Source organism: Ochotona curzoniae, unplaced genomic scaffold, assembly GCF_017591425.1.
Source record: "Ochotona curzoniae isolate NIBS_2020 unplaced genomic scaffold, NIBS_Ocur_1.0 contig_1014, whole genome shotgun sequence".
NCBI lineage: Eukaryota > Metazoa > Chordata > Mammalia > Lagomorpha > Ochotonidae > Ochotona > Ochotona curzoniae.
This window is the reverse complement of record NW_024464920.1, coordinates 49,305,968-49,314,933: the sequence shown is the minus strand read 5'-3', so window position 1 is coordinate 49,314,933 and position 8,966 is coordinate 49,305,968. Positions and strand designations below refer to the sequence as shown.

The window sequence follows — 8,966 nt, the reverse complement described above, 5'->3', positions numbered from 1 at the left end:
AGCAGAGGCTGCAAGAACAGATCAGTGCCATCTGGGTTTGTGCAAGCTCCCCAAATCTATCCTGCCAAGAAAGTGCAGCAGGGACACAAAGCAGGTGGCCGCCTCTGCGTGCCAGAGGCCACAAGTGCCAAGGAGAGCAGTGGTCCCGGTGAGGGTATGGCAGCACCAGCTAGGGCTCCCTGTGTGGCTAGTCTGGCCAGTCCCACAGAGGCTTCGGAAAGCTCTGATCCACCCCTGGGGCTCCTGCAGCCCATACAGGGGCTCGGTGCTGTGTGACAATGTGATCTCAGAAACACCTGGGCCCTAAGCTCTCTCCTCAGACTGCCTCGGGTCCTGTGTGCACAGCAGGTGAAGGCTAAGCCAGCTTGCAGTGTGCCTGGCTGAGCGTTGGTGGCAGGCCCCAGTGGGAGTCCCTGGCAATGATGGAAAACACAGGGCTCTAGGTGTTGAAGGAATTCTCTGACCAGTCACCAGCTGCACTATGACCCTGCATGATAAGGAGAGAATAGAGGATTTGCAGGGTTGGTTCTGAATAGTCAATAAACATAGTAATTATTGCAGCTATGGCAAAGACCGTCAACAACAAACTGGACAGGGGAAAGATTATAGGACATGCCGAGGAATAAGAAAGTGAGGGCTATACACAGGGAAGAAGCACTCAGAGGGGTTGGTGCTGTGGCTCAGTGGCTTGAGTCTGAATACGGGTGCCAATTTGAGTCCTGGCTGTTCCACTTAGAATACAGCTCCCTACTGATGCACCTGGAGAGGCAGCAGAAGCTGGCCCAAGTATTGGGCCCCCGTTACTCACTTGGGAGAACAGGATGGAATTCCAGGCTTACAACCTGGCCCAACCCCTGCCTTCGGGGAGTGGACCAATGAATGGAAGATCTCGCTGTCCTCTCTCTCTCTTTCTCCCACTGGCCTTCAAAACTTGAGGTACTTGCCTCTCCAGGGCAAGAAATGCATCCATAATGGCCTATGCCTTGGTGCCCCCTGAAGACACCACAATGCCATGTTCAATCTGAAGACTCAGCCCCCAGGGGTCCACATTCCTAGCACAACCACCACTGTGAGCAATGTCTGCCTCTGCAGGAGTGCATCTTGCAGTCTTATGCCCCTGGCACTGCCACTGCTATTGCCTGAGGATGCTGCCAACAGCCAAGCTGGTGCTGGCAGTCCTAGAGGAAATGTACACCATGTTCCACCTCCCAGCTCCAATGTGGCCACAAGGTGGGCAGCCTAGCTTCACTGCTGTGTGTACTACACCCATGTGGGCACCCACACTGCACTGCCCTAAGCATCCCCTGAATCCTGCTGCCACATACAACACCCCCAAACCTGACTAGGAAAGGCGCCAAGCAAAGGCAGGACTTGCTCTGTCCTCAAGAGACGCTGAGGAGTGGGGAGGACAAAGCAGAATGTGTCACATGTGGCCTAGGAGCCAACCCCTGCAGGGACAAGTGGCAGTGAGGGCGCCATGGGAGCTGGGACACAGAGAGAATCTGAACAATTCTTGGGCTGAGGGTCCCTTGAAGGAGTCCAGGAGGGGCCAGGTTGTGCCTGTGCCCTGAGATTGGGGGCCAGGTTCCAGACTGGCCCCCACTCATGCCAGGGTAGTCTGCCCATTTTCCTAAGGGATCACAGGACTGGGAGCTCCCAGCTCTCGGCACCCCAGGAACCCTCATCTTTCCCATGAAACTGAGCTGGCAGGCTGGCCAGATCCCCTTGGCCCACTCTGGAGTGTCTCAGGGCAAGGGGTGGTATTCTTGGGGATTTTAGGAGAGGGAGTATGCATGGGGCAAGGTCAGATGGTTCTCTGAGAAGCCATGGCATCCCCGAGAGGAGGCAGTTGGTCCTGCAGAAGCAACAACTTGTGGGTTTATTGGATCCTCTGTCATTCATGGTTCTGTCATTCATGGGGTTTTGGAGCTGAGAACCAACCCAGTTTCCTCAGGAACCAGAGACGCTGGTCCTAGTCCTTTCTTCATGGCTGTCCACCTCAGGTGGCTCTGAAATCACAGAGAGGTTTGCCCTGTGAGTCCCCTTCTGGAACCATCAGAAAGTGAAAGGCATGGGATTTTGAGAGCTTCCTCCCTCCTTTCTCCTCTGGGTTAGGGTGAGAGAGGTGCCCAATACCCACAACCCCTAAGGCAGGAAGGCAGGGTTGGGCTCCTAGTCTTACCAGATGGATACACAGCCTCCTTTTGTATGTTCTTGTTTTCCTGGGAAGGTAAACAAGGACAGAGCAGTGAGGTGGGCTCTATGTCGTACAGATTGGGAAACTGAGGCCTGGATTCAATGTGCTTCCTGCTTGTACACAGGGCTCCTTGGGACAGCTGCTGGCCTAATGAACACAGGGTTCCATGCTCATACCTGCCTGCTCCTCTCAGGACCACACAGGGCTCCTCGGGACAGCTGATTGGCCTGGTGGTCACGGGGCTGAGCCAGTCCCCACACCTCCTGCTTCCTTGGTCCTGCAATGACTCTAGACCATCTTTACCTCCAGCCTGCAATCTCTGCCTCTTTCTCTTCCTCAGTTTGAGTGAAATCGGTTGCTTTCTCCCTTGGGACCTTACCTGCCTTTGCTCCTGAGACAGGATGCCACTTTCCTCCTTGGGGACAGCACCACTCAGTCCTGGTGCCCTGGTGGTCCCGGCCTGGAGGGAAAGTGCAGAGGAGGGAAGACTGTGAGTAGAAAGTCACTCCAGACTCCACCCCATCTCCCGCTTTCACTGGCATCACAGGCCTTGTCTTCCCCTCTTGGCAGAACTGTGCTGCTTGTGGATTTCTTGGCAGGAGCTTGACATTATTCCTAGGACTCCCTGCCATGGACTAGTGTGTCAAAATTCTAAAAAGTTCTGACAGCCCTGGATCCTTCTGAGGGAGTCCTCACTTACCTTGGAGGCTTGCTTCTTCCCTCTCTTGGCTTTGGGTTTCTGCAAAGGACAAGAAAGTTAATACGGCCACAAGTGACTGGGTCTCTTTGTATAACTGGCCTATCCTTCTCCAGGTGCGATTTCCTTTGCAGTGCCTTCCAAGCAGGCCCAGGATGGCCACCCTTCTCCCAGCCCTTACTCACCTGAGTGGTCACAGGGTAGCACTTATCCATTAGCCCCCACACTGGCCTTATGGTCTCTCCTATGGGCTGCATGACAAGGAGAGAAGACAAGCTGAGTGAGATTTGAAGCCAATGCCTGGCCCAATACACTTATCTTATCTGGGCCCAAGGAACATGCTAAGACTCCATTTCATTTGCATATCCAATTAAGGCACAATCCCCAACTTATAAAAGAGGCTGAGAATGGGACAAGGTCTCTTTTGTTATGCATCACACTCAGAAACATCATTTGTTTTCTCTCATTCAGAGGAAATGCCTTGGCCCACTCATGACAAGTATTTCTCTGTGTAGGATGACCCATACGCATGTGTGAATGTCTATTATCTCACCGTAAATACAAATATGGACACCTCCACTTCAAATTCCTATCTCTGTGGGAGCAATAACTCAGAATAGAAAGTAATATTCTTAGGCCTGTATCAATAGATGCTTCTGAAAAGTAGAACATGGATGACAAACAAGAGTGGCGAAGAAATACATCAAAGAAAGAAGTTACTGATGAATTTTTTTCATTGAAGGAGAGAGTATTCCCTTCTGTGGGTTCTCTCACCACACATTCACAGCAGCTGGGATGGGGCTGAGCCAAAAGCAAAAGCCAAGAAATCAACCAGGGCCTCTCAGGTGAGTAGTAGGGCACACCGCTGGAGCTGCCACATGTTGCCTCCCAGGAAATGCAGTAGTGAGAAGCTGAAACTGGGACTAGAGGCTGGCACCCAAACATAAGAACCCTGACATGAAATGAGTGTCCATAGAACACAGACATCTCAGCTGACAGCATACTCTCCCAGTCAGAGGCAAGACAATGTCACCGAGATGAGGGACACTGTGGGAGATCGCCTCTGGATTTCCACCTGCCTAGCCCATATGGAAGGCCATCGGCATGGCACGCTGTGTCCTTGGCTGGCTGAGGCCCCAACATGGCCTGTTCACTGGGCATGAAACAAAAGCATGGGCTACACCCAGCCTCTCTTCTGTGTCCCTTTACCAAGCCAAACTAGGACATCCTTTGTAAACAACTCTAGCAAGTCAAATGTTATATTCACCCTGCTTTTCAGCAACTAAGGGGTTTGCCCTGAGACACAGCTTCCTGTGTTTCCTGACGTTTAATTTCATTGGAGGGTCCAGAGAGATAGACAAAATCTGTTAGCCAGTCACAATGTTGTTGTTGGGTGAAGTGCTATTGGGACCGCCCTTCTGCCTGACCCCTTCTCCTACGTAAGCTTGTGACTTCTCTCAAATAAACGGATACCCTTCACCACCAGGTTATACCCAATGTTTCTACTGCAGAAGATCACTGTCAACTCACCCCTCAGTGGTCTCGGGGCTTGACAGAAGACCCCCGAGAGGATACAAGTTTCCAAAAAGGAAGGAATTCCCAAGTCTCCAGAATAATAGTTGAAGGAGGATCTATCCTTAGTTTTAGTATCAATACATTTCAAGAACATTGAGGCTTCTCTCTAGAAGACCCTGAAAACTTCCAGAATTACAAACTTTTTTTTAAAGTCAGCTTTCATCAGACTTTCCCCAACATAAACCTTTAAAGCAAGAAGACGTTGAGAATCTTCAAACGCTGAGGGAGAATATTTACAAGCCAGCTTTCCACACCTAGGTAAAGGCTCTGCCAAGTACAGGTTAAGACCTTTGCAGATGTGTAATATGCAAAGACCACTCCTCAGGAAGCAGCTGGAGAGTGTTGAATAATCTAGAAAGTGGGTAAAATGGGACGCAACACAGCAGGAAAAGGAAGTGCTCCCCCAGAATAACTAGAGGTCTCAGGAGAACAGCTGGACAATAGGCCTCAAGGCACCCTGACCAGACAGAAGCAGAGAGTTAGAGGGGAGGACTCCTGAGATATGTCCCCCTGAAAGTGATGCTTGGGACTGGCATTGTGGCACAGTGCGTTAAGTTGATGATTGCAATGCTGGCATCCTGTATGGACATAGGTTCAAGTTCTAATGGCTCCATTTCTCATCTAGTTCACTGATTTGACAGAGCAGTGGCAGATGCTCCAAATACTTGGACCCCTGAGTCCATGTGAGAGGCCTGGCTGGAGTTTCTGTCTCCTGGCTTCTGACTCCCCAGCCCTGATTGTAACGGACATTTGGGGAAGTAAATCAGTGGATGGAAGATTGATCTTTCTCTCTCTGTGCCTTGCAAGTAAATAAATAAATCTTTAGAAAAGGAAGGAAGGAAGGAAGGAAGGAAGGAAGGAAGGAAGGAAGGAAGGAAGGAAGGAAGGAAGGAAGGAAATGATATGAAACCATTCAATCACCTGACTCATTTAGTTGTATTGTAAGAAGATTCCCAACTTTTGACAATAAACTTGGATTAATTAATAAATACAAAGAAAATTTTACAAAATTAAATGGAAGAGAATAAAATAATTTACAGAGAAGAATTAACCATAGTTCATGATTCAGTTGATATTGATCTAATAAAAATTGATGTACCCCCTACTAGACCAGCTTTTTAAATGACAAACATGCTGGAGACACTGTAAAACACCAGGAATCTCTCCTCCACTGTTGGTATGACACCAAAACACTATGGGGTCTCTTTGGGAAAGTTTGAGTTTATTACCAAATTAGATTTAAACTCAACATATGACCCAACAGACCCACAGCTAGCCATTTTACCCAAGTGAAAAAAAGACATGTTTGTACAAAATTCATACACAAATATTTACAGATTCAGTATTTAAGTCCAAAGATCTCAGCTATGAATAGATAAACAAGCTGCAGGACCCACACCAGATTATCATGCAGTCACCATATACACACACAACTGGTGGATGTCAAATGCAGCATGTTAAGAAATCAGACTTAAAGGCTACCCACTGTAGGTTTCCAGTGATAAAACAATCTGAAAAACGCAAAGCTACAAAAACCAGTTCCTGGTTGCCAGGGACTGACAGCAGGCAGGAGGGTTAATTACAGTGAGTAGAGGGGAATTTTTTGGTATTAGTATGTGATAGTGGTCATATAGATGTATACATTTTTCAAAACCACAAAACAATACAATTTTGCTCCATATAAACACTTTGGTTTTCAAAAATTAAATTGAAGGGAGGCCGGGACAATGCCAGCATCCCATATGTGCACCAGTTTGATTACCAAGCTGCTCCACTTCCAATGCATCTCCCTGCTTTGTTTCTGGAAAGGCTGCAGAGGACAGCACAACTGCTTGAGTCCACGGTACCTACACGGAAGAGTTCCCAGCTTGACCTGGCCCAGCCCTGGGTGTTTCTGCCACTAGAGGGGAGATCTCTTTCTCTGTAACTCTCCCGCTTAATTAAATATAAATGAATTTTAAAATAAATACATTTTTAAAAGATTTATTTATTTTTATTACAAAGTCAGATATACAGAGAGGAGGAGAGACAGAGAGGAAGATCTTCCGTCCAATGATTCACTCCCCAAGTGACCACAACAGCCGGTGCTGCGTCGATCTGAAGCCGGGAGCCAGGAGGAACCTCTTCCAAGTCTCCCACACGGGTGCAGGATGCCAAAGCCTTGGGCTGTTCTTGACTACTTTCCCAAGCCACAAGCAGGGAGCTGGATGGGAAGTGGAGCTGCTGGGATTAGAACCGGCGCCCATATGGGATCCCAGGGTGTTCAAGGCGAGGACTTTAGCCACTAGGCCACGGCGCCAGGCCCAATACATTATTTTTTTTTAAAGAACCTTATAGTTTGTGGGAGGGTGGGGCAAAGAAGGGATTTTTAAAAATGATAAAAATCAGCAAAAAGTAAAAATTATGCTTTAAAATTTCAATAACTGAAGATGTTATTACTCAGATCTTTAAATTTACAATGCCACAATGTACAAGGGTAAGAGAGGTGAAACGTATATTGAAAGTGGACATAAGTATGTCGTTATTAAGAGAGTCAAGTCCTCACGTTCCATTGTAGGAACTCCTTACACATGCTTCCCTTTGGAAAACCAAGACAGGGCAGGATAGGAAATGTCTCCTCTCCTACATACAAAGGGAAATTCAAAAGACGGAAGGGAAGGATGGGAGCTGCCCAGGTTCCTCCCCGAGTTGTGGGAATCATGGGGAGAGGCAGGGAAAGGACGCTTGGTTTTTCAAGGTTTGTAAAATTCCAATTTTAAAAGCTTTACTTGTTTGTATTGGAAAGGCAGAGCTACAGAAAGAAGGAAAGATAAAGATCTTCCACCCACTTCACTTTCCAAATGGCCACAACTGCCAGAGCCGATCCAGTCGGAAACCAGGAGCCAGGAGCTTTTTTAGGAAAAGTAGATTTACAGAGAGGAGAGACAGAAAAAAATCTTCTGTTAACTGGTTCACTCCACAAGTGACTACAGGGGCCAAAGCAGGGCTGATCCAGAAGCCAGGAGCTTTTTACAAATCTCTCATGTGAGTGCAGGGTCCCAAGACTACAGGCTGTCCTCCACTGTTTTCCCAGGCCACAAGCAGGGAGCTGGATGGGAAGTGGAGTAAATGGGACACAGACTGGCACCTATATGAGATTTCGTTGCTTGTAGACAGAGGACTAGTCAATTGGGCTATCATGTCAACCCCAAAAACCCAACTCTTCAGAGATGAAGGCCTGCCACAGCACTTAATAGACCACATGGGATGGGATGCCTGCATTTTGTATCTGAGTACCAGGGTCCAAGTCCCAAATTCACCCCGTTTCCAGCTTTCTGCTAACCTACCCTGGGAGGCAACAGTGAAGACTCAGGGATCTGGGCCCCTGACGTCCTTGTGGGAGACCTAGACTGAGCACCCAGTGCCCACTCCAGCTGTTGCAAGCATCTGGAGATTGAATCAACAGATGGGAGTTGTTTGCCTTTCAAATATATTTTTTAAATAATAAAAATGTTTTCAAAAGCTTTGATTCTTCAAACTGCTTTATTACATATCTTTTAAAAAGAAAGTTTTATTTATTTGAAAGGCAGAGAGTTAAAGAGAGACAAACTGAGAAATCGTCTCTCTGCTGGCTCACTCTTCAGAAGGCTGCAACACATGCTTTTGTGGTTCATGAACGTGATGACTGGGTTGCCACATGGTTGTGTGACACACGTGGGATATGTGTCATATGTGTCCCTCCAAACCTTGCTATGACGTCAGCATATTACCCATCTAATGGGAACTACAAGGGTTCTAACCCTGTAATGCCACAGACATGAGGAGACAAACTTTTTGCAAACTTGACAGGAAGAGGGGACGACTGTACATCCAAAGGTGAGCCAGGCTAGAGTCAGGAGCCTAGAACTCCATCCAGGCCCCCACATGGGTGGTAAGCTGTCTTCCTAGGCATTTCCAGGTGTATTAGTGGAGACCTGGATAATTAGTGGAGCAGCCAGACTGGAACCAGCACCCAGCTGGAATTCCTGCATTGCAAGTGGCAGTTTACTTCGCTATACCATAAACACCAGCCCCTACAAACCCCTAAAACTTTAAAACATGGAAACTGAAGAGCCTGGCATTGTGGAATAATGGGTAAAGCCACAACTGCAACATGGGCATCCCATATAGGTGCTGGTTCTAGTCCTAGCTGCTCTACTTCCAAGCCAGCTCCCTACTAACAGCCTAGGAAAAGTGATTGGGTCCCTGCACCCAAGCAGCAGAGCTGGAAGAAGCTCCTGGTGCCTGGCTTTGCCCTGACCCCATCCCAGGTGTTTTGGCCATCTGGAGAATGAACCAATATGTGGAAGATCTCTTCCTTTGTCTCTCTCTCTCTCTCTCTCTGTAACTCTGGTTTCAAAGAAATACATCTTTTATTTTAAATAAATAAAAGGAAACTGAATCTTCAAAAAAAAAAAAAAGAAGCACAGATAACTTTAGTAGTCAACACAGGCATTCTTGGGGGCTCCCCCAGTTTCT

The 8,966-nt window shown here is 47.8% G+C and overlaps 1 pseudogene; it reads left to right on the top strand.

The window, feature by feature from the left end:
- The first annotated feature begins 8,105 nt into the window (after nt 1-8,105).
- On the top strand, nt 8,106-8,228 carry LOC121164146 (annotated as a pseudogene).
- The last annotated feature ends 738 nt before the right edge of the window (nt 8,229-8,966 follow it).